The following is a 25,277-nucleotide window of genomic DNA, read 5'->3' as shown; positions in this document are numbered from 1 at the left end:
ACTTGGCTGTGGATACGTTCTGCATAGGGGAGTCATACTCTGTAAGCAAAATCTAAATGTGGTATGGAAATCTATCATGTACAGAATTTGCAGGAGCAATTAAAGACATCACTTGACAAGATCTGTAGTGTGTTACTGAGAAGAAATGGAGAGCACCTGAAAAAGAGAATGGCACAAGGTAGATTACTCTCTGAACTGGTAAGAAGAGAAAGCAAAGAAAGATCTGATGTCCATAATTTGATGCTCAAACCAGTGCCATTATGTATTTGAGACTTCAAGTCTTATAGAGGAGACAAGGGAAGGAGCTGTCCAGAACTAGGAAAGCAAGGCAGAAAACAAAGTCATGCCGTTGGAGGAGGAGCAATTAATCAGTATGTCAAAGATAGCAGACACTAAAAACAGGGATGGACCTTTCCACTATCTCCAGGAAGAGGTAATCAATCAACGAGCGTTGTATAAGGACAGGATGAAAGCCAAATGAGAGACGTACTCTTCAGCTTTTACAACTATGTGTTCCTTAAGTTGAAAATCCTTCAGCATTACCCAAGGGCTGGCACACTGGGACAAAGGCTTTAACAGGGCTCCACAGTTATACACTGTTACTACTACTAATAATGAAGAATGCAAACAAAAAGTGGTTGCCTATCATTCCAATCTGATAGCTTTTTGCATGGTTTTGAAAAACTAAATGAGCACAGGAGGCGGAAGGCAGTAAGAAACAGTCAATAATATTTTACAGTAGAAGCTCAATAGTGCAGTACTGCTCTTTCAACAACAAAGAAAGAAAAACACTGAAAAAAGACATCACCAACTGAGTATTTGGACATATTTCATTAATTCATGCTCATTTATTTTTAGATTGATAGTGTGATCCACAGCAGTAGATTAAACCATAGAGTGTGGTAATTTGTTCAGTTAATGTGAAGTAACTGAAAGATAAGCAGACATGTTAGCTGAATCTTGCACAATTTGATAGGATAATCCCCAAACTTATGTACCTTCTTCAAAATGCTAACGAAATATCATCACACATCAGCACTGAAGTCTGTGTTACGGCTGAGACATGGAAAGCAATAGACAGACTAAAGGACTGGTGATCTCCTCCTAGGAGTATGTTTGAAAAACAAAGTACATCAAAAAGACTTATCCACCTTGGCATTATTCCAGCATTTATACAAAGAAATGTACCTTCTTTGGGAATAATATGAATGTAAATCATTTCATTTGATATTCACATTGCTTTCAGTTCCATTTCAGTAAATGCTGAATTGTATTTTACTGCAATGAAACAACAAGTAGAAAAGTTTAAACATGTACAAAAGAAAAAAACAACTTTATTTTCTATCAATTTCTTCTCTGAGTGATACTACTGAATATTTTAATGTTAATTACTCTGATAGAGCCATGCAGCCCTCATTCCACTAGTCTAAATGGAAACAGGATTAGGATTTAGCCCCATATTATAGGATGCTGGTATGTATTTTTTTTTAAGTGGAAACTGATGGAAGAAAAATAAGTCCACAGGGTTGCTTTAGATTTATTTCCAATGGATTTTAGCACTTTAAAGTGCTTCTAAAATTATATTAACTGAAACTCAAGTAGAACCCTGTTGAGTACACTCACGGTGTGGCAGCTACAGTCGTGAGGCTTGGAGAACCACATTTCACAGCCTTGATGTCTCTAGTACACAAAAAATACTCTCCCTTTTTCTTTCCCCACATGGTTTCATTTCTGTATTTATTTTTCTTATTGTATGCTATTTTATTACAAGAAAGAGGGGAGGGAAAACACAGCAATCTTAACTCTCACAGAACTGCAGTCCGGTGAGACAAATCTCAGAGGTGGCCATGGCTCCAAGGCAGGACTGTGCTTGCTGGGAAGCCTGTGTCTTTTGGCTTTCTGCTCCCTTTTATTTCTCAGTGAGAATATTTTACCAGTATTTTATTCTTTTTTGCAAGTATTGCCTTTGGAGAGAGTAAAGAAGGACAGGGAGATGAGGGTCCTATCTTTGTGTTGCCCATGGGGCTGGCTCATGGCCCAATATGTTAAACAGAGTTTCCAGTAGTAGTGGAGATAATTTCTTCAGGGTATTTCTTTATGTAAAGAGGCAATTTGCTATTTTCAGCCAAACAGCAGCCATTCATCTGAAACCTAAGACTGGCTTTTTAGTCCTTTTTAAGGCCTGTTTTTTTTTTTTCTTCTTTTTTTTTCCTTACCCTACAGAATCTGACTTTAATACTTCTTCCAAAAGAAGGCCCCATATAAATCCTTTATCCAATCTACACTCACTATGTGAATGTATATATTTTACACACTCTTTCATAACCTGGCTTAGTTCGCCAGCCACAGCTTTGAAACAGGGTTTCAAAGATACGGTTTCCCAGATAAGTAAGTGACCTATTGCACTCTACCGTGAACCTGATGCTTGACCTTGAGCAAGTCAATAGCAAATGGATAACATTAAAAAGCTGTATTTGCCATTAGTTAATAATGCATGTTATCCGAATGTCACTATAACTGCAGCTCACTAGCATGGGAATAGTGTCTGTTTAAAGGCAATAATGAATTTTCCCAAGTTTGAAAAGCAGCACAAAAAGAAGAGGAGGAAGAAGTAAAAAAAAAAAAAAAAAAAAAAAAAAAAAAGGAGGAAAACAATTAATTGGTTAATTGGTTCAATCTTCATGAAGGGCAACCTCTAAAAGTTTGGGAAACAGCAAACCAGGCCAGGAGTTTCAATTTGGAAATGACACACTGCAGAGTACAAATAGCAGACAAAATGAAGAGCTAGAACACACAGTGCTCAGGAAATATGTGCTTTTTTTTTCTAGGGCAGCAAATTCCCAAGAAGTGTTACTGCAAAATATCTTCTTAAGCAGCTGAATGTCCACTGAGGATTCTCTAAAATTGGCCAGGAGACATCAAGTCTTTTGAGCCTCAGAGGCTGTCTTCAGTTCCCATCCATGTGAGACACCATTTCCTCGGCCACAAAGGATAATCTGAGTACTGGACTCGATGGAACCTGAATCCCTGAGCAAAACGGAGGGGAAACCACAAAACGTAAAGAAGCTGGAAAACAAATTTATAAACGCCATGCACACGCACAGATTCAGGCAGGGTTGCAGGGCCTCTTTAGAGAAGCAGGGCAGCATCCTGGCAAAACAAACTCTGCAGGGCTTGAAAAGCTTTTGTTTTGTTACATACAACTTAATTGCTGGGTTCTTCTCTAACTTGCATTTCTGAGTCACTTGCTTTTAATTAAGGCTCTAATTGGCACATTTTCTTGGATCCCGCTATTGTGTCCCTGAAAGAACCATCTAAGTATTTGCTTCCTACTGTTCTTACCCTGGAAAAAAAGAGGAAAAAAAAGGAAAAAGAAAAAAAAAGCATGTTGTGGATGTATCCAACTCCACCTCTTTCTGCCTTGATTAGAGGAACTGACTTTTGAGTGTGAACTGAGCACAACCCATTTTGTCTCCTTTGTCATTATCTATCACCTTTCCCAAAGGTTTCTTTAGGGTATCTCTTGGCCACAACCCAGGCTCCTAGGTTCCCACATGCTGTCAGTGCAGGCATTTGTAACTATCCCACATTACAGATAGATCTGCAAAAGGAGAAGATTTATTTGACAAAAGGGCCAGGTGCACTAGAGCTAATTCCTTGCTCGTACACTACCTTGTTTTATGGTTTCTGCCAAGGATAGGCAGTTTTCGTTCCCACTGGGAGCCGGGTGGAAGCTTTGCCATCAAATACTCCGAAGGCAATGCATTGAATCCACCAGTGATGTGCACTTTGGGAGCAATCCTGCCTCCCTCCCCACAGCTCTGAAGCAGCTGGGAGCTGCCCGTGCTCCCCTGAAGAAGGGCTGTCCATTGCCAGCACCCTGTGCTACTTTATCACAAAATCACAACTCTTAACACCGCGCATTGCTTTGATGCAAGCACATCCTTGAGCTTCTAATGGGACAAAGTGGAGCTCTGAAAAAGGAAGAAAAATGAATAAACAGACATAGAAAAGAATATGCTGGGGAAAGTGATTTTCCCTGGCAGCCCTTTGCAGCCCCATCGCTGCAGACTACCCGGTCCTGCACAGAGCAGTACAGATCTGGGTCTCTGGAGCCCAGGGCTAGGAAAGGATCTTTGTCTCGTCCAGAGACAGACGTGACAAAACACAGCATGGGAGAATATATAATAAAAGAACCCACGATAACAAAGTTGGCTGTGCTGAGACAAAGGACTTGCAATCTCTTCCTTTTTACCTTCTCGCTCGTGACTGCATGGAAAATAAAAACAGTGGTAGCTATATAGAGATCAGCCAGGGAAGGAGGACATATCCTGCATCATTCATGAACACAAGTCTCAGACAGTCTGCCAGAGCATAACTTAAACATTTGCTTACATCAAAGTGGAGCATGATCAAAAAACTGCGGGCTTCCCTCAAGGCTTTCATTCAAAAGAGAAATAGCGAAAGAAATGCACTCTTCTTCTGTTACTAGATGTATTGTATAAATGAAAATTAGTGTAAACAGTCTGGAGATAACTAAATATTAAATGCACACAATTTATATAGCTTGAAGGAAAACAGTAATTGGTTAAACTCACTAGAGAGCTGAAAATCCACACATTATTGTTTTATTCTTTAGCAAAGGCAGAAAGAATTGTGTAAAAAAAAAGAGCGATAGCACCATTCAGAGATCGTTATCAACCTGAGAACTGGAAGGGACTGCCCTTGCCATCAGACCCAGTTCCCTGTGGTCACAGGACATTTTATCAAATGCTAAGACCCACCTAAGTTTAGGCCTTCAGTTGATATGTCCCCCCCCATTCCTCAGGGAGCAATGTGGCCCACCTCAGCCATAGTGATCCCACCTGGTCATTCTTGATGTGACAGGAAAGCTCTGAAGGCAAATACTGAGTTAAACAGCAACAAAACCAAGCCCTGGTCTGCAGACTGGCCACACAGGCCAAACACAAGCCATAAGTCACTTCTGTACACACTAAAATAATGCCAAGTCCTTCAGCACTCACCTCTAACCACAAGAAATAAAATCTGTATTGGGTCACAGATAAAAAAGCAAGGCAGAGTAAGAGTAAGGCCAGTTGTAATGCTCTGGTTGTGAAAATACCTCCATGGAGCACTCCCCGTCTTACTCGGAAAATCTTGGTGATCCCTGCTAATATGATCTAGGGAAAATCATTTCCCAATCCCAGATGTTGCACACGGATGAGTTACAGTAAATCAGGTAATCTAGCAAACACACCATGTCTAGTCAGTCTGTAAAGGGAGTGGAATCAGAGACACACAGAAGACTTCAGGATGGGATGCCACCACACAGCTCAGAGAATATGGTTCTCTTCTTGAGGCTGCCATCGTGTACAGCCTTGCACAAGCTGTGACCTTCATGTCCAAGTCTAGGCCTTTTCCTATGTATAATATGTGTTCTTTAAAGCCAAATATTCTACTACGAGTTAGAACAATGACTAGCATGACCAGACTTCGAGGTACAACTATAATCATAGAATCACAGAATCGTTAAGGTTGGAAAGGACCTCTAGAGATCATAGCCCCCGCACACACAGGGTCACCTAGAGCACATGGCACAGGACGGCATCCAAGCGGGTTTGGAAGATCTCCAGAGAAGGAGACTCCACAACCTCTCTGGGCAGCCTGTTCCAGTGCTCTGTCACCCTCACTATTAAAAAATTTTTCCTTAAGTTCCTGTGGAACTCTTGGTGCTTCAGTTTGTGGCCATTACCTCTAGTTCTGTCGGTGGCCACCACTGAAAAGAGGCCAGCACCATCCTCCTCACTGCCTCCCTTGAGGTACTTCTAGACACTGCTCAGGTCCCCTCTCAGCCTTCTCTTCTCCAGGCTGAACAGGCCCACCTCCCTCAGCCTCTCCTCATAGGGCAGATGTTCCAGGCCCCTGATCATCCTTGTGGCCCTTCACTGGACTCTCTCCAGCAGCTCCACATCCCTCTTGTACTGGGGGGCCCAGAACTGGACACACTACTCCATATTTGATAGGCTTTTAGCAAATATTCCCACTCACTTCAACAGGGAATTCTGCTGCCATTGAGCCATAAAGGTCCAAAGAGTTCTGCTCCTTAAGAACACCCAGTTCCTACTAAAATCTGAGGAGCAAGAAGTATCAGAGATACCTTATGAACTACAGAAGATCACAAGAAATTGGCAGAAGCATAATTCAGAACTCTAATTCTCATTAGAGATAAGCCAATGAATGCCCTAAAACTTCTGAGTGAAGATTAACTCCAGACTAGTTAGGTAGGACTCAAATCACCCAGTTTATACATTGAAAAGTAGCATGTTTCCATTAGAGGTGTGCTTATATGTGAGGCTCTTTGTAGAGCAGAATAGAACATATTCATAGCAGATGAATAAGTTCACCATAACATAGATAGTTAAAGTTAGACAAGTTTTATAATTAGAGGAGCAGAAGCTAACTCTTTGTGATTGTGGATGAAGGTACTGGCAATTCTCTGTTTCCTGAGTCAGCCTTCCGTCTTTCTGATGCAAACTCAGCTGCACGCAGCTCTTTGGATGTCTATTTTTATTTCTTTCCAGATGAGACTTAAAACATCACAAACTTGTTTGTACTTTATGAAATCTAAGGTTCCCTAAGCAATGTTCAGTAAAAATAGGCATGTTTTTTCCCATGTTTAATAAAAAGTCACATCCCCAGCCCTTTCGGTTTCACTTGCAAACCTGCTCACTCCCCAAAGGGTGGCAAGTCAACAACATATGAGCAGCTCATATGAAAAATCTCTGAGGATACTTCTAGATAAAAACCAGTATAGTAAATATAGGATACCAGTGCTTACAGCTCTGTGTTGTCTGTCTGTCTGTCTGTCTGTCTGTCTGTCTGTCTATCTATCTATCTATCTATCTATCTATTTATTTATTTAAAGTCAACAGCACTGGCCAAAGGGTCAAAGGGTCACGATTAGGCCTTATTGTAAACCTTTCTTACTGATGATCAGTCTATTGATGTTTGCTATGTGTCATCAGGTCCAGGTGGAATCAGACATGCCTCACATATTCGCAGATTCTGGATGGACTTTGTCACTGTTCCCCATTTAACTGGCTCATTGTAACTAGCTATAACTACTAAAATTTGCCATGATGAGAGAGATGGAAAGCTAGTATAGGTCTTTTATAAGCTAGTATAAGATAGTACAGCTTTTATAAGCTAATTATAAGCTAGTATAGGTCTTTTTTGAACTTTTAAAAAGTGATTTTTATTAAGATGCTGTCTTCTGTGGTTACATAACAACCATATTTGGGCCATATCCCATGGCACTTGCTTTGGATTTCTACTTAAATCTGTAATAAATTCACTTGCAGTATGCCTGCCTAGAGATTGGTAAAGAAAATTAAGGAGAAGTGCCAGAATGAGGTCTAAAAATAATAGTAGTAGCAACATCAATTTATGCTATTTTTCTCCAACAATATTCTAGAAACAAAACAAAACAAAACAAAAACCCAGCATAGTGTAATGGTCTTTGCATCATGTATGAGACCCAAAGAAATTAATTAGGCTGTCCCACAGTAAGGAGTAGTACTTTTTGCTGTTAACTTAAAATAGTTTGCCTTATTCAATTCTTGTCTTTTTACTCTTTGTATATTTTATATCTACCTTTACATATTTTATACCTATGCTTATAAGAAAACATGTTTTTGAATATTAAAACAACTAGCCAGTAACATCCAGCTAGTCTTGCTCAACAATTTAAAACAAAAGCAGAAGATAAATTCACTTGCTTGTATTGAATTAAAATATATCTGATTTACATTCTGGTGCTAAAGTAGCTCTCTCAAGGCTTCAAAGCCCCAGTATTGTAGTTACCTGGGAAAGCAGAAAATAATAGGCAAGTCCTACCAATTTGAGAATATTGAAGTTTTTATTGACTTTTAGACATCTATTATTACTGATGAAGCTCACTAAAACCATAGTTCCACAAAGAAAAAAAAAGGAAAAAAAAAAGAAAAAAAAAAGCTTTGTAAGTATCGAGGAAGGAAAAGCCTCTGGCTCATGGAAATGGAGATCAAAATTTAAAGTTGGAATGACAGGAACAGTGCAGGGATAGAGAAATGAGAGGGATGAATTTTGAAGGAGAAGGAAGCTGCAGAGTTGTGAGGAACTTTGAAGGTGAAGAAGGCTGAATTTAATCATGATGAGAACCTCCCCATCTACTGAGAAGTAATTAAAATAAAACAAAACCACTCACATATTTATGTGAAACCTACTGCAAAGAGGTCTGATGAAATAACAGGAGTGACAAAGAATGGCAAGACTCAATCTTGCTCAGAGTCCAGAAACTATCCAAACATAAATCTATATATTACCATTATCTGAAATACCAGTTGAAACTGCTTGCAGTGATTCCTTCTTCTTTTCCCTGCCTGCCACCCAATAATGACTACATGTACCTCTGGTCCAGTCAGTGCGATTCACACTATGATCAATGAAATTGGGCCATATCCATATTTTTATGTCTCTTGATCATTTCAGAAATGCCATTCTACTTGGGAATAATATCTTTATATCTCCAAGGAGCAACAGAAAAAAAAAATCCAAGTCTAACAGGAAGTGATGAGCACATGAGGAGACTACAGCAGAAATTACTATGCACCTTAGAGATTCTTTCTCTTACCAAAATCATAAACTGGGATTGTTTTTTTGGCCTAGGTACTAAAGATTTGGAAAATACAATAGCAAACAGGGTGTTGATCAATCCCCACCTTGCATTACGATGACTTTTCATTTGCAATTAGCCCAGTTCAGATTGGGGCAGGAGGGACACACATGTAGACAACACTGGAAGTCACTACATGGCATTTCATGGACCAAATTCAACCTTACTGACCTAAAAAATTCCTATCCTTGAACATTTTTTTTCTGTTGTTCCTATCTAATGAATCTCTGCCTCAAGTATAATCAAGCCCTGCCATGATTATCCATATTATATCAGTAACACTCAAGAGTCGGATCGTGTTTGTCCAAATCTTCTCAACCTATAACTTTATTTATTTTTTCATACCTCATCTGGCTCAAAAAGCAATGAACTCTCCATCAATTCCTTATTTATCATGCCACATAATTATTTGTCCATGTTCAGTTTTCATTCCTTGTTACAAATGTGTCTTACAATGTTTATAATTAAATACAAATAAAAATCCAATTGAATCAATACCAAAAACATATTTTCCAGTTAACTATGCCAATAATTCTCCTTTGCTTTCTCTACCTATGTCAGTAGAAGCCTGAAAAAGACAAATATTGCAATATTGCTGGGACTCTGCACAAGCAAATTGACTTCCAGACCTGGGAAATCCTCAGTGAAAATCTGGTTTTAGGAATTAGAAATAAATAGGCAGCTGTTATGTAAGAATTAAGCTTACTTCACATGAAGCTTCACAAAGCTCTGTCAATAACCTCTGCCAACAACTGCCTACCACTACGAAAATACAGTGATTGCAGAACGGCGGCGATAAATCACAGCTTTTGCTCCCGTCGCAACGCCGTTACTCACCAGTATTTATAACCTACCATTTACAGAACTATGCATGTTTATTGGCTCTCTGGGGAAGCTCATGAGGGCAGCGATGGGGAGCGGGCATCGCGCCGCGCATCCCGCGGCAGCTCCTTTCCACGTGCGCTGCGGCAGCCGTCAGCGCGCGGGGTGATGCAAAGTCACGCTCTGCTGTGCTGCCCTGCAGCTTCATTATTTACTTTACCCTCTTCTACCTGAATGCATCAGAAAAGGCTCTTTTTTGAAACCCTTCCCGCCCAGCCTGCTTTTAGCTGGAGCCTGCTGCGTTGCAGTGTTGCTCTAATTTAAGCTAGCGGGAGGGCGCGCTTGATGGTTTCACCAGGTGCTGGGCTAGGGGGGGTCTCCTCATTGCAATCTTCTGAAAAGCTTCATTATTATTATTATTTTTTCTTCTCTTCCAATGCCTTCCACCCTCTTGGCACAGCAATTCTTTAATTGCAGCCCAAACTTAAATTCTTCCCAAAAGCTTTTTCAGTTGTTTCCAGAGTTGCTTTTCAGTGAGGAGGTCTGAACGGTAGCTTCAGTACATATATATGTGTGTGTGTATATATATAAGTATGTATTTATATATCTCCAGCTTAGCAAATGGGCAGCATAAAGCAAGGAAGGAAAAAACTTTGTTGCGCTCTCAAAGCGCCGCTATAAAACTTCTGCTGCTGCCAGTGCCACATAATTCCTTTCCGTGGTAAGAAATAGCCTAAATAGCTGTTGCACTAATGGGTAATACGGAGAACAAGAAACAATTATCAGAAATTAGCTCATCGTAAGCTCAGCACGAGGACGTTGCAGAGGCTCTACCACAAGTGAAGGATGGAAAGCTAGCCTCAAACTTCTGTTAGAGCTGCCAAACTTTGCAAAGCTGAGACAAAAGCCATGCAGGTGTTATGTTCCGCTGATAACGTCCTTCCATCGGTTGTGTGGCCCTGAAACAACCTCATCAGACGGTCGTTTGTCAAAAACAAATTTAGAGCAATCTACCATATGTAATTTACAGCCATGGCTCGACAACACACTGCTGCTATCCCCAGCAGACACAACTGTTTACATTTTATCCACATAATTGGGTCTGGTTCAGTAACATTTTTCATTGGTGTGTCTGCCAAAATTATTAAGCTATTAGTACACGCTGAACTAGTGCCAAGCAAAATATTTGCCCAAAAAAATGGCCTTATCTATATAAATGGCCAAAAGGTTTGTGTTTTTGGGGGGGTGGAGTGGGGTGCCTGTATTTTTAAGGTTCTGCTACATATACATAAATGCATATATAAATGTTTAACAAAACTATTACCTGACATTGATGTAGCATATTAAATTGAGATAGCCTCAGGGCTGCATAGCCCATGGGGTTGTATTTTGCCAGACACGTTTTTTGCTGTCGCTGCAGAGCAGATGGGCAGTGGCCAGTGCAGAGCCCACCACCTGCAAGCTCCTTCTTAAACCACATCAGAGCAAGGTGCAGAGACCTTCTAGACATCACAACTGCATTGAACTTAAAGGGCAGAGAGGTCCTCAAACTGCAATTTAGCTCTCAGTGCATGAAGCTCAGACCACCCTCTAAATGCAGAAAGAAACAATATGGAAATAGGGATTTAAATTAATCTCCAGTTTTCAATATATATTAGGAGCTGCAGAAGCTCGGTTAGTAACCCAGTCATCAAGGTCATCAGAAAAAGAGCAGTTTTGTTACTGGGAGCTAGACTGTTTTCTGTACTAGCTCTAACACTGACTTAAGAAAATGCTTTAGCAAAAGCTCTTACCCACACTGTGTCTCAGCTTCTCAGCTGTTATTTAAAAATGCCTCTGCAAAACCCTCCATGCATCTTCTGGTGAGGAAAATAGTTCATCAGTGGCAGCTCTTCAGAAGACCTTACTCCCATTCTCCTCAGGGAATACTGTTTGCCATAATATCCTCAGCATTTCTCATCCAGAGCCTCAAAACATGAGGCCTTCAGACTCACCAAGTAGTCTAACTCTCCCATCTGCACAAAGAAGGTCCTAAACTCCCCCCAAAATTAAATAGGATTCTGTGTGGCTTGAATAAGTGAAGAATAGGGCTGAGTATTAATATTGAATCTCATGTGATTTTAGAGAGCACTGCTGAGATTTACTCTCCAATTAAATTTCACTTCAAAGAAGCACATTTGTATTAATTTTGGTTAGGAGATAGAAAATCAACGTAACAAAAGGAAGACTACAGAGCCTGCAAGTCTATCTGGCACAGTGACAACACCAGAAGTCAATTCAAACAAACAAACAAACAAAAAAGGAGCAAATCTGCTACCCCTATATGTCTACAGTATAGCTATCAACACTGTATGCATATAAGCAAGTAAATTAAGTGTTTTTAAAGATGCAATTGCTTTCGATATAATATGCGCCTATAAAATAAGTAAGTCAGCCACATAACGTCATAGAACTCTCTTTCTTTTCCTGGACAATAAGCGAAGTCCGGGGTGACTACCTGAAATGTCTGCGTTGCAGAGATCTCAAAAAAATAATGGAAGTCAAATTTTACTTCTGTGAATCAGTAAGTGTTTTTTGAAAGCGACTGAATTTTTAGGTGTCCATAATTTTGATGGGTCTTGCAAGCACTTAGTGAGTCCATAGGAAGGAAATTCTAGGAATATCAACACATCAATATTACTTCATTGAATTCAAAAAAATATATTCAGCTTAACACCTCCTGATTATGTGTTTCACTGCACTGAATATACAGATGTCAAGACTCCAAAATCAAGTTTGATCCTTGGTAATTATAAAGAGCATGTCAGGATACGCACATATTTAAATATTGTCATATTTTGATATTTTTACTGTTTTGGATGAGGTTTATGAGATAATTCAAGCCGAGTTGCCCATATTTTCATGTCAAAGAATTAAATCCCCTCAAAGGCATCAGCATGAAAGGACAGCAAGTGGGTTTTGATCTCACCTTCCCTATATCTGAGACAGGGATTTACCTTGATGTTCTCATATCATTTCCTGCTTACGCTTGAGAATCTTAATGTTCACAAGTTGCACGTCCTGCTATGATTAATATCCCTATTTGCTGTAGTTTACTTAGCAGTTTTTCAGTCAGTCACAACACAACACTCATCAAGAAGGCCTTGAGGTTAATTTTAGATGATTTTCCATATGGTAATGAAGAGAGCACACTCCTGCAGCACTGGCTGTGCTACTGTCCCATGCATATTTGTGCACTTGGTCCCAGGGAAGGTAAAGAAAACATGGGCTGCATTCATGACACGGCCTTTAGGCAAGGGACCAGGGCTCGGATTCATCTCACCCAACCTGGCTGAGATCTCTCGATAAGGAGACAGTTTGGTCTGGGCTTCCCTCTGCTCATCAGTGAAGACAGATTGGGCACCTCTGAGCGTGGTCTCTTATCTAAGACCCAGGAAAAGCCTGGGTCTCCTCTGGAGGTGTACATATCTGGAAAAAAAACAGGAGAACTGGGAAGTGGGATTCATCTCATGAGAAGAAATCCCTCTCCTCATCTATAGTCAATGGGCAGAGACTCACAATTCTGTTCCTGTTTTACACGGGCACTGGGAGTGAGAATAATTGTCCCTTTAAAGCACCCATTTCCTTCTGAAGTTTATAGGGGGGAAAATGCTTAGTGTTTTTTTTTTTTTAGGTGAGATGAATATCACCTCAAGCAGAATTAAGTGGGGTAACTCCAGGCCATAACTTTACTATTCATCATTTTACAGCCTTGTAAAAAGTGCAAATCATATTGCTTATAATCAGAAAAGGGTTATAAAAAGAACATATGAGAAAAATTAAAACAAACAAGCAAACAAACAGGAGACACTTCTGCTGGAAGGAAAGGATAGGGCCACTCTGGCATTGCTTTCCTAAGCCCTACAGTGCATTTTGGTCCCTGCAGGGCACATCCTGGGCCATTTGCTCTGTTCCTAAGGGCTCTGCAGCTGCTCCACGAGAGGAGACACCACCCTTGGTGCCGAGAAGACAATCTCTTATCACTTCCATCTCTCCTCTCCCAGCCTAGCAACTGCAGGCCATAGGAGGGATGAAGCTTAAAAAGGAACTGCCTTTTATATATATATATATATATATGTATATGTATGTTTAAATACGGGGATAAAGCTCCTCCACCTGCTATCATGCAGCTGAGTGTGTATCTCCATCCAGGGGACGCAGGGGAGAGACATGCAGGGACAGGATGGTACCACTAACACAATGCAACATAAATGCATCTCTACTGCTGGACTGCATTTGTCACGCTAGCAGAGAAATGGGAGTCAGAATTATTTTGTTTGATTTTTTTTTCCACAGAAATATATCTTGTGGGATTTTGGTATTATTTTTATTTTTAATAATAAGCCATAAGGAGATGGCATCTAATCCTGAGGGATATTTTCACACGGCAAAACGGACTCGAGGTTTTGGTGGAACTGATAAAGGAAACAAAATATGATCCTATACCTCCGGCTCTGGAGCCAGTGATAATCTGATAATGAGCACTGCTTATGAGGTGCTTTTCCATGTGTTTTCTTTGATTTAGAGTCTGGGTCCTAAATACTAATTTGTTCACAGCATCGGCAAAACAGCTTGCAAGGCTTTTCAGAGACCAAGCAAGCAAATGCCTCAAAACAAGTTGTATTTTCCTTTTTTTTTTTTTTTCCCCAAGCCAGAGCTCATTTGTCTGCAGCAAATTCTGGTGACAAGCCTGAGAAAAGTCACCTTCAGCTCCGCACAAAGCCACCCATTAAGTGGACTGAGAAGGTGCTGCACATCCCCAGCTCTGGCTGATTACCAGGGTCCTCCACTCTCCTGACAATTAGGCCTGAAATACTGTGACAGCTGCCACCAGGGACTGAACGAGGGACAGCAGGAGCTGAGCATCTGGGTATCAAAAGTGAAGGTAAAGAACCAGGCACTGTCAGTGGTTAGATCATTTTACCACTGAAAGCGGGGAGGTAGGTGCTTAACTTCTGCCATCAGATGGAAAATGACCTCAGTATTCTTGTCTGCAGAATAGGTTTAATTCCATTTGCCTTCCTCCAGCGGAGCACAATATGTTCAATTTACTAATCATTTTAGATGTGTCAAGATTCTTAGGTAATATGAAATACTTAGGCAGGGATGGAAGGGTTGCTGTCACCGCGTGATATGCTGCAGCATATTCTGCAATATATTTCCAAACTATTTTCACCCATGATACCAATGCACGGTTGCTGTGCAGAGTAGACAAATAAGTCTTGAACATTTTTTGCTCTCCCCTAAATTAGGAAAGACTATATAAGAATACAGGCGAGTTTGAAAGAATTGCATCAAACCAGATCTTGACCACACAGTTAAACTCCTAAGGAATATTTCATGAAAATGAAATTGTTGTTGAGGCTCACCCTTGATTTAATTATAATTCAGTGTATTATTTATGTGTATTCTGCCCTACCTAAGGCTTTAACTTGCATGTGTGGTTCTTCACTTAAAAGGAGAATCTCTTCAGAGTATATTGTACAGCATTCCCGGTGCAGCTCCATTTTTAATGACGGATGAAACCACACATGTCTAGATATTGGTATGGACTTGGCTAAACACCCAACACATTTGTTTGTAAAGCACTCTCAGGGCAGTTGAAAGTTTATAGATGAGAACAGGTATTGCAGACCCAAGGCATGCCCTGTGAAGCCAAATTCAGCTCAGAAAAGCAAAACTAGCCCGTTACGGATTACCCTCAAAAAATGGCAAGGTTTAAATTTAAACACGCAACGCCTTTGTCTTCTGATCAGGCACAAGTCTCCAGGAAAAGCTAAGCTAGGGGACTTCAGTCCTTTCCTCCAGTCAGCTTTAGCCAGGGCACTTGTCATCGATGTGCTCACCAGCACTGATCTACAAACCTGCTCGCATTACTGCTTGGTAGAATATGTTCTATGTTCTTTTGTTGGTTTGCTTGTTTTTACAACATGCGCTGTGCACATTCACATCTGCTGAGAAGGGGAACTTTCAGTAAAGATTAGAGTATCTCAGAAGAACTTAGTTGAAAGGCAGGTGGCCTTCAAGGCCACCTAGTCTACTCTGCTGCTCACAACAGGGCCAACTTCATGATCGGATCCAACTTGGAAGTTAGTTTGTTCAGTCTCTTGCCCAGAACAGTGTTAAATATCTCCAGTGACAGAGATTCCACCTGTCCCAGTGTTTTACTAATTAACTGTGTAAATAATTTGCCCTAATCTCTAAATGGAATTTCCCTTTTTGCAACGTGGACTACACTGAACCTTATGAGGCTTTAATTTATTTCCTTGATAGACTTTCTCTATGATGTTGTGCAAGTCTTTCTCTGACCGTATTCCCCACCTGCCTCAGAAAAAAAGGAATAACACTTCTTAACACAGTTTTCTATTGCCATTTCCTCTATTCAGAACAGGAGTAATTGGGGGCAGAAGTCCATCATTCAGTGGATGGGGTCCCTGATATAACTCACAATACTGTGTAATTCTGATATGAGAATATAAACTGCTATTATGACAGAAATGTCTTTGGTGCTTTGGTTTCTAAAAAATGTGCTCACTGGAATCCTTCAGGAATTTAACAGTGTATTTAAATCTGCAAAGACAAAATTCAATGCAAGGCTTGAGAGCAAATTTTTAGAAAAAAAATCTAAGTTGCTATCTTGGATAAAACCCTCTCAAAAATCGCTCATGGCTCCACACTGATATAACTTCCAAATGCCACACACCAAGCACTCCAGCATCCTTAACTAGTGTGCAATGTTGATTTTCACACTGCAAGTTTGATTAAAAACAGAAGTTTATCAGTGAAATGCTGAAATAGCCTTGAATATGGAAAGTGAACGAGCATAATTGCTGATGGGCTCTTTTTATCATCAAGGGCTTCTGATTATAGCTCCATACACTTAAATTATGGTGAATCTACGACAAGATCAATCTGGTATGTAAGCAAATATTTATATGAGTCTGGAGATTGGCATATATCGATCTGTTTATAAGGAACATAATCCTGTCTGCAAAACACATTGGCATTGCACAGAACTCCTGTGTGTGCTACTGCTACAGCAAGGAGCTGCAAGCCATGAAGAAAAAGCAAATACAATTTGGGATGCTGGAGGGCTCATCCCAATCGAACAGTGTTGGACATCTGGGGTTACAGACCACCCTCTGGACGGAGCCTGATTAATGCCAGGGTGTGCATTGGAGGTAAATTGATAACCAGCTCGCGTAGTAAGTTAGGAAGGCTGCTGGAAGGAAAAGGAAGTATCTATCGGAGCATAATTTGTCAAGCTGGCAACTGCCCGTGGGTGACATCTCCCAGGGCAGAGCATCCTGCAATGTCCAAATCTCTCAGCATTCACTGCAGAGAGGTTGGCTTGATATAAAGTAGAAGAGTGTTTCTAACTTGGGGGAGGAAGAAGGATCCTTGTGAAATGATGGCCTCCTCCCTTCCCTCCCCAAACAAAGGTTGCTTTTGTTGGAAGAAAAGGAGTGTGTGGGGGTAGGGAAGAGAAGAGGCCGGATTACTTTTTGTTATGCTTGACAGCTGAAAAGGTCCCGGTGAATAATTACCCTTAAAACTAACAAACAAGGAGAAAGAAAAAAAAAATCCCCCCCTAAATAAGATTAAAAAAACACCCTTCACCCCTCCCCATACACAATAGCTCCCTTTGAAATTAAAACAAAATAAAAATAACTTGCAGGAAAAAAATAACTTAATTTGACTTTACTTTCTGCTTTTGGCGAGCATGCACACTGCACACAACTGGAAGGCTCCCACTGCTGCATTCCTTTGAAACTTTCCTACTCCACACAGCAGCAAATCTTATGCAAAGTTATCTGAGGCAGTAAAAGCCAAGGGGAACTCCAGCAGCAAAAGGCACACCCTCGGTTGAAGACACCATTGTTTTAGTCACAAAAGAATTACTCCTGTTGAGCAGCAGTTGTCATCTGTTTTGCATACTCTTTATTTTGCTCCTAATTGGCATTATGTGGCAATGTTTCTGGAAGGCCATGGGAACTAAAAGGCACCCCCTGCCTCCTCCCCCTTTGAACAAGCACAGCCCAATTAAAGCACAATTATCTCCCTTTTGCTATTAGTATCCTGCATCTAGGAGAAAAACACAGAAAGGAGGAATGTTATTGGCCCGCAGGGCCAGCTACCTTTTCTTATGAAAATTTTTGTAAAGAGCATAAAGCAAAAAAGCAAAGGAGGCACAAGTGGTCCAGCCTGCCCTGAACAGAAGTTAAATGTTTTTCTAAATGTATGCCCTTGGTCTCCGATGATTTTCTAAATACGTTTTTTCTCACTGGGGAGTAAACTGATCTAAGACTCAAAATGCACGGGGGAGAGGGGATTGGATTCAAGCCTGGGAAAATAAAGGAAATGGCCAAAGAAGGGAACAAAAGACACAGGTGTCTACTCAGAAAGCCCAAGCTGTGTCAGAAAGCCATAAACTTGACAACTCCACTTTGATTCCTCTGGAATGACAATTGAAAAAATATCTCAGGGAGGGGAAAGAAAAAAAGTCCTATTTTGGACTGGTGTCCAGAGCGCAGTTCCCTAATCCCTGTCTTGGTGCAGAATATTCCACATCTACAACCAACACACAAGTTCCCACAAACACCTAGGTTCACATGGACCTTCAGAACTCAGAATTTGGAGAGACTTCCCAGGACAGTTCACTAAAATTAAATATATATATTTAATATATTTATATATTAAATATATATATTTTAAATATATATATTTAATATATTTATATATTAAATATATATATTTTATGCAATCTTTGAGGTGTCCTTGGAGGATGAACACCCACTGCTGATCCCAGTTGTGTATGTGCTTGTCTGTTACACACTTCAAAGACAGCTCCGCATACCTCCCCTATCAGAAGCTATCCCCAAGTTAGCAAACATTTGCACTACCACTCATCATTTGCCTCATCAGCAGCTACTAAGAATATGCATGTGTCAGGAAACGTCACTCTTTTTATCACTTCAGCAAGCTGTGCCATCACAGAGGCACATACCCCAGATGAATTCCTTTTTAACTTCTTTAATTTTGTAATACTGGTAGTTACATCCAAATATTTTCCTTTTCTCTTCTTCAGAATATTCCACTGCTTCATCTTCCTCCGTCACAGGCCTAGATAACAGTATTTTGGTGAAGGGGAACCCAGCGTGCCAACACAGCCATGAGGATGCTCCTCGTTGAGGTGCCACAGAAAGCTGAGGCAGCCCTCCTGCTGCCCCAAGCTACTGCCAGCAATTCTTGATGCTAATGTTTGCAAGTCATTCAGATTTACACTCATTGCATGGGCTTTATTAATCCAGTCCATTTCCAAATGAGTTCAAAGAGTAATGCCCAGTAAAATGGCTTTTGGGAGACCATCGGCTCGTTGGCTTCTATCCTCTTTGCTCTTTTCCCTGGAAAGCTCAGTGCTGTGTTACTGACTGAGCAGAAAACAGTGTCACTGCATATGTGTGTTCTGCTTTTGTCACCACACACATGCTTTCTGCTTTCACCACAGTTAGTCGGTGCAACGGGAGCAGAGACAACGCCAGCTCCAAGAGCCAACTGGAGCAGCCAGTGCTGCTGCACCACCTCTGAATGAGCAGGGCAGTTGTAAAGAGGGAAACCAGGTCCTACTTGCACATCCATCAATGGGTTTATTCTCGGATTTTGGGTTGAACACACTGACCATCCACCAGGACACTGGTTAAAGACATCACAGAGGTGATGGGCAACAACGGCATCAACAGACAATGGGCAACAATGTGGAAATGGTTTCAATTTCACTACAAAAACTCAACACTTTTTCCCTGTGCCTCTGGTCTCTTAATATCTGGGAGCTGCTCTGCGAGGAATGGAATGGGATGAGGAAAACTCTCTCCCAGCACAGAGAGAGGAAGGAGGGAGCGGTGGTGGAAAGGATCAAAATTAATGCTATAGAGGAGATTTTGTTGAGTTTTTGATGAGATTTATTGCTGTAAATGTTTTCCCTGGCAAATGTCACACCACTGGAAGGCACAAAAATAAAATAAGACTGAGAAAATTGAAAAAAAAAATCAGAAATCCTGCATTGACAAATGAAAGCTTGAAACTCAATCCTTGGACTCCAAGGGTCAAGGAAGATCTCAGTTTGCAAGTATGTAGAAGAGCTAAAAAGTCCTTCCAGCTCATCAAGGCCACTATGGATGACTTCTGGGCATGCACCCTATGAGGATCAAGTGCTTTCCATGAGCATCCTTAGCAGAGTGGCTGAGACTTACTGGGAACCTTACTGGGAGCAAACATTGCAGCTGAGCACTGCCCAACACACCTGGAGTCTTTCACGCACGGTCTAACATAGGGGTGTTTAAGATCCAGTAAAACTAAGCAGATTATTCCTCATTTGCCTGTTGAAAGTGTTTCTGAAGCAGCCTCCATTTTTCTGTCCTTGATGGGGCCAATAGAAGAAAAACTCTTTAGCGCCCAGTAATTGTACTTAAAAGTGTCAATTCTCTGTAGCACTAAGATTTAAAATAGAAGAAGCAGGTGAATTGTTTGCTTGCCTTGAACAGTGCAGCAATCCTAGATGAGTCTGGCCAAGCTAATTTTTATTTTTTCTGAAACTCTCTGCAAATCTGAGTGCAGGCCTTAGGCATTCAGCCTCCTTCTCCTCCTTGCAAGCAAGTTATAGCTCGCAATCCTGGGAGAAAACAAATTGTTTTCATCATGCAGTGATGCACGAAGCTCCTTGAGCCACTTGTCCAGCTCAAAGAGATATTTCTCCTGCTTTTCACATCTGCATACCTGCAGTTCTCATAGGAATTCTCCCTATTTCTCCTATTTTTTAAACTGCTTAGGTTTGAAAGACACTTGTAAAGTCTGCCACATACTGTTACCTGTCTTTTCTGGGCCAGTCTGGAATTCAGAGGTGCTGATCTCCATATTAAAATCTAATCTAGTTTTCTTTCCCGAGGAGGTCAGGTTAAGTTGATGTAAGCTAATAATAAGTGTGCAGGATAGTTCTTTTAGCCAGGCCAAGCTGCCCATTCCTACTGACAGGTTAAATGTGTTAAAGGAACTGATGCTTTGTCTAGACCAGATGAAAGTCATATCTCCATGTACTGCATTGCACAGAATGTCCTAATGAAGCAATGCAGTGCAAAGGGTGAGCACCCCTCTTGAAAGGTTCCCTTATCAAATTTCTGACTGTATATCACTATCACGGATAATTCTACTGCTCTTACTTCTGCTGTCACCACTGTTACCTTGACGGTAATACCTTGGAACTCTAGTTACAGGCCACAGGACTAGTCACAGGCTCATAGCTAAGCACATGCTGAACAGTTCTGCAAAAGCTGGACCTAGGGATGCCTGCTTGTAATAGGCAAAGACAGATAACATATCTCACCTTCATTTATTCTTGCATACTCTCCTGCATGAGAGAAGAATGCCCCTACAAACACCTTTGCTTTGCCTTTTGGTATTCACGGGTTTCTTAAGCTCAGTGAGAAAGCAGGCAAAAAAACAGACTTCCCCACCAGCCATCTATAGAGGTCATATATAGATTAAAAATTAGCATAAATATATATATTTTTAAAATTGTATCACTACTATTCAGTGGAAAACTATGTTCATGTCATACAGAAACATTTTGTGTTCTCCTGCAGAATGGTGACTGATGCTTACATGCCCCAAAACAAATTTCACTCCTTTTCCCCCCCACCATCCTCTCCAACCTATCAGCCAACATCTAACTGCAGTCTACAAATTAAACCAGGTTTAGCCTAGGACAATTGGTGCATTTCTGTGGACTGGAAGAGTTTACCTTGGCCCATATGGATGAGCAAAATTGATAGCTCCCACCCATATCACCGACTGTAGCTACAATCCTTCGATATGTTGGTTGTGCTGGTCATATGGAAGCCAGTACCAGATCTATCTATAACATTTATTGCAGGATCATGCAGAAAGATGCAAGGAAAGCCTGAAAGAAGCCCAGTAAAATCCTTAAAGCAGTGAAACCAGGCTAGAAGATGTGGACAGACCATGCTGCTTGTGGAGGTGGATGCTGTTTGGCACCCGCACGCTGTGGGTTAGGTGCGTATCGTTACTGCTCCCTGTGGCTTCCAGAAGGAAGATGCAGTGCTATTATGGCATGTTATTAAGCCTTCAAGGAGGTGAGCAAAACATAACCCTAAGCGAAGATTTCCCTGAGATACACTGTATGCACAACTGAGTGCAGCCCCATGGCTCTGCAGTTACCTCTTCTTCTCCAGACAATGCAGTGGCTGTGTCTTTGTTATGGTGTTGCTGTTGCCTATCAGTTCTTTAAGAGGATGTGAGATCACATCTCCTGCACGTCTCAACAGGAGGAATGAAACCTTGGCCGAAAATAGCTTCTTGTAGCAAAGCAAATAAAAAAACCCAAAAAACCTAATGTGTCCAAGAAATACAGCTGCAATTCACTTGTAAATGTAAACAGGGAGGAAGTGATTGACTGACAATATGCAAACAGTTCTCTTCTTACACTTCTGATTTCATACTGGTTTCTATGCCCACCCCACAGCCAAGTTACTAATTACATCCTTCCTATTGTTTTGCCAATTTCTCCTATGGGAAATTATGGGAAGGGATGGGATTATGGAGACAGATGCACTTGACAGTAAAAACAAATAAGTAAGTGAATGAATAAATACATAAATACTCCATTCAGTAGTCACACAGACAAGGCTATTCCATCCTTCCTTCCCATCTTGAACCAAACTTCAGGGATTATTCAAGAGAAAAGATGATCTGGTGCCTCCAAGAAATAAGCATCAATTAATGTTTAATTAACATGGCATGACAGATTGATTTGAATAAATAGAACATTTTCAAAGAACCTCTGTGTAAACTGTGTATTGAAACAAGATGCCTTATGTAAGAATAGGCAGCTCCTTATTTTTATATAATATTTCTATAGTTGTAGCACCTGGGAGGCTTCAAAGGCATTGCTAGCCCAATGTGTATAACTATATAATTGGTAAGGATCCTTATCTTGGATTTACAGTATAAACAAGAAGATATGCTATGAGGATCCGATGGCAGCTAGACTCAGCCTAAGAAGACATGGGACTTTAGAAAATTTAAAAAGTTGTCTCACTTTTTAAGAGAGTACTCACTAAAAGCTGGACTCACTGTCCAGTAAATCCCAGCAATTTCTAATTAACATTAACTGGACAAAGAAAAAAAAAAAAACCTACAAAAGCTTATTGATATGAAGCATTTTGTTTGTAAACATCCCGAAACACATACTGGTTCCCTCATGGGGTAATAACAAGAAAATATAATTTAGATGGGAAAAGTGCACACAGGATGCAGCCCACGATAATGACAGGAAAGCAGAGAACAACAGCCAGTGCTTTCAAGCTGGAACACCTAATGCCAGACAGCTAATGTCATCTTTCCACAACTGAATAAAAAAATAGTCTGATGTTCAGCAATAAACTCCAGTTGCCATTGAGAGCTCCAGCTGAGCAGCACCTCTGAGGATCCGCCTGGTTCCAGATGAATGTTGGCTTCTCCAAAACAAAGAAGTTGGCTGAAAAGCAAATACTCTGCTTTCCAGAGGCCTTTTTTTTTTTTTTTTCCCGTTTACCAAGAAAACCTCTCAACATTGCCCCCACGATTTGTATTTTGATTTGTACCCTCTGATTTGGCTCTAGCTCATTTCCTGGGCACATTGCCTTTTGCCAGTTCCTTTTGGCAGGCAGCTTGCTTGAACAGCCAGTATAGCTTTACCTTGAAACCTGGTTAGGAAGAGGTAAGCAAGAAGAACCAAAAACACAGAATAAATTGGCTATTGCATTACTACCAAGCTTACTTAGGCATAATATTCTGTAATATAAAAGATTATATAGGCACAAATTAGCTTATTAGGTCCTAAATGCCACCTTAGGAGAGACCGACCACAGTGTCAAAGCCCCAGTACTGTTGCCACTGAAATTAATTGATTTGGGGCAATTCATTTGCCCTCTGACCTATTGTTGCTAACCATATCTCCTGACAGCAAAAAAGTGATTATATGCATTGGTGTTTAGATAAAATAAGTAGCAAAAGATTAAAAAAAAAAGTCCAAATAATTTCAGATCATGTTGATAAGTAAGAATTCACCTTCAGGAGGAGACTGTCTGGATGTGTCCTGTGAACTCACCCATCACTTTCCAAACAGGGCTTGTTGTCCTCCATGACGCTTAACATGAAACACTTTGAGAACTCTCCATTTTCCTGACATTTTCCTCATCTCTCTTTTCTTTGATGCTTAGTCTTTATATTGCAGCAGAATCTTTCCAGGGCTCAGTTTTGTGAGTCCTGGTTGAACTTCAAGGTGGGGGGAGGAGGGAAGGGCTACAGACACAAGATTTCAGCTCGTATCAACCCTAATACTTCCAAGGAACTCGAACCTCAGTACACTTAATATTTCCTTTGAATAGGTGTGCATTTATATCTGCCTCATATATATATACACACACATGCATATATATATGCATATATAGATACAAGGCATGTTCTGATTTCCCAGTTAATTTATAATGAGGGGTTGCCTCTTGTTATTTATGCCAGTACCTGTGCTGCACTGGTGATTAAGGCACTGATGTTCCATTGCTGCTTCCATTCTACACTGCAAGTCAACATAGCTCTGAATCAGATCCATTTAGACACCGCTTTATACTCAGGATTAGGAGTTTTGCAACTTCCCCTACCTTAACGTAGGTTGTAGAGGTGCTGTTAGGATTGCCTGTCACCCTGACCAGCACTCTCATTGCATCCATGGCTCTCCCACCTGCCTGTCACTATCTACAGCTTCTTGTTTGCTCCCTAGACTGAGAATCATTTCATGCAGAGACTGTCTGTAGAGTTCCCAGCCCAGAAAGAGCAAGCCCTTGATTAGGACTCTCAAGTTGGAGAGAAATGAAAATTATCCTTATTAGATAATCATAATAAATAGAATCATAATAGATAAGTTCTAGGAAAGCAGTCTTCATGACTCCAATCAGAGAAATTTGTACAAAACCTAGTGCAACTATCATAATTTGATTTTAAGCAAAAACTTAACGAAATTAAAACATCTCAGATAATGGGATTAATACTCACTTTTTGTATATAACTTCTTCGAAGTATCTAGGAATAATCCATCAAATACTTCCTGCAGAATACAGTTTTAACATGGGTATGTATTACTCTCAGTCTACCTGTCAAAAGAGACAAACAAAAAGAATCAGTATTTTGTTTAGTTTTTTTTTTTCTTTTTTAAACATATATACTATACCAAAACAATTAAAAACAACTGCTAGGTAGGCAGGGTACATAGAACTGTCACCTATACATATGTGATTCTTAGCATCATATCTCTATCAGCATCATATTAAGGTACTCATCCCACAGAAACAAGTCCTTTTGTTAAATACAAATTAAGGATTTCTGTACAGCAGTTCAGTTATAACTGAATGCACATCTTTGGCTAACTGTGCAAACATTCATCCTTCTACCAAGAGAATAATTTACCAGATCTTCTATCATAGTTTCAAGGGTTTCTTAGAAATGTGGCAGTTATTCCCTTTCTGTTGTGTTGGAAGATCCTTTTTATGTCATCATACCTTAAATATTTCCTTCCTTACATTTTTCACTTTGGTTAAAGTGAGATGATTAAAATCTTATATTGACAGTTCTTATTGACTCCCATCAGTAAATTTAG

General features: G+C 40.5%; 1 protein-coding gene across 1 annotated transcript in view; it reads right to left on the bottom strand.

The window, feature by feature from the left end:
- The window catches only part of TENM4 (teneurin transmembrane protein 4), a 364,557-nt gene extending 339,812 nt beyond the window's left edge, over positions 1 to 24,745 (bottom strand). The window contains 1 exon segment of the mRNA XM_088534989.1: positions 24,677 to 24,745. The gene's annotated coding sequence lies outside the window, so the exon portion shown is untranslated.
- Between the last annotated feature and the right edge of the window lie 532 nt (positions 24,746 to 25,277).

This window comes from Tinamus guttatus, unplaced genomic scaffold, assembly GCF_059628265.1.
Source record: "Tinamus guttatus ecotype Peru unplaced genomic scaffold, ASM5962826v1 Tinamus_guttatus_pri_ptg000602l, whole genome shotgun sequence".
Classification (NCBI taxonomy): domain Eukaryota; kingdom Metazoa; phylum Chordata; class Aves; order Tinamiformes; family Tinamidae; genus Tinamus; species Tinamus guttatus.
The sequence above is the reverse complement of the archived record's forward strand: the minus strand, read 5'-3'. Positions and strand labels throughout refer to the sequence as shown.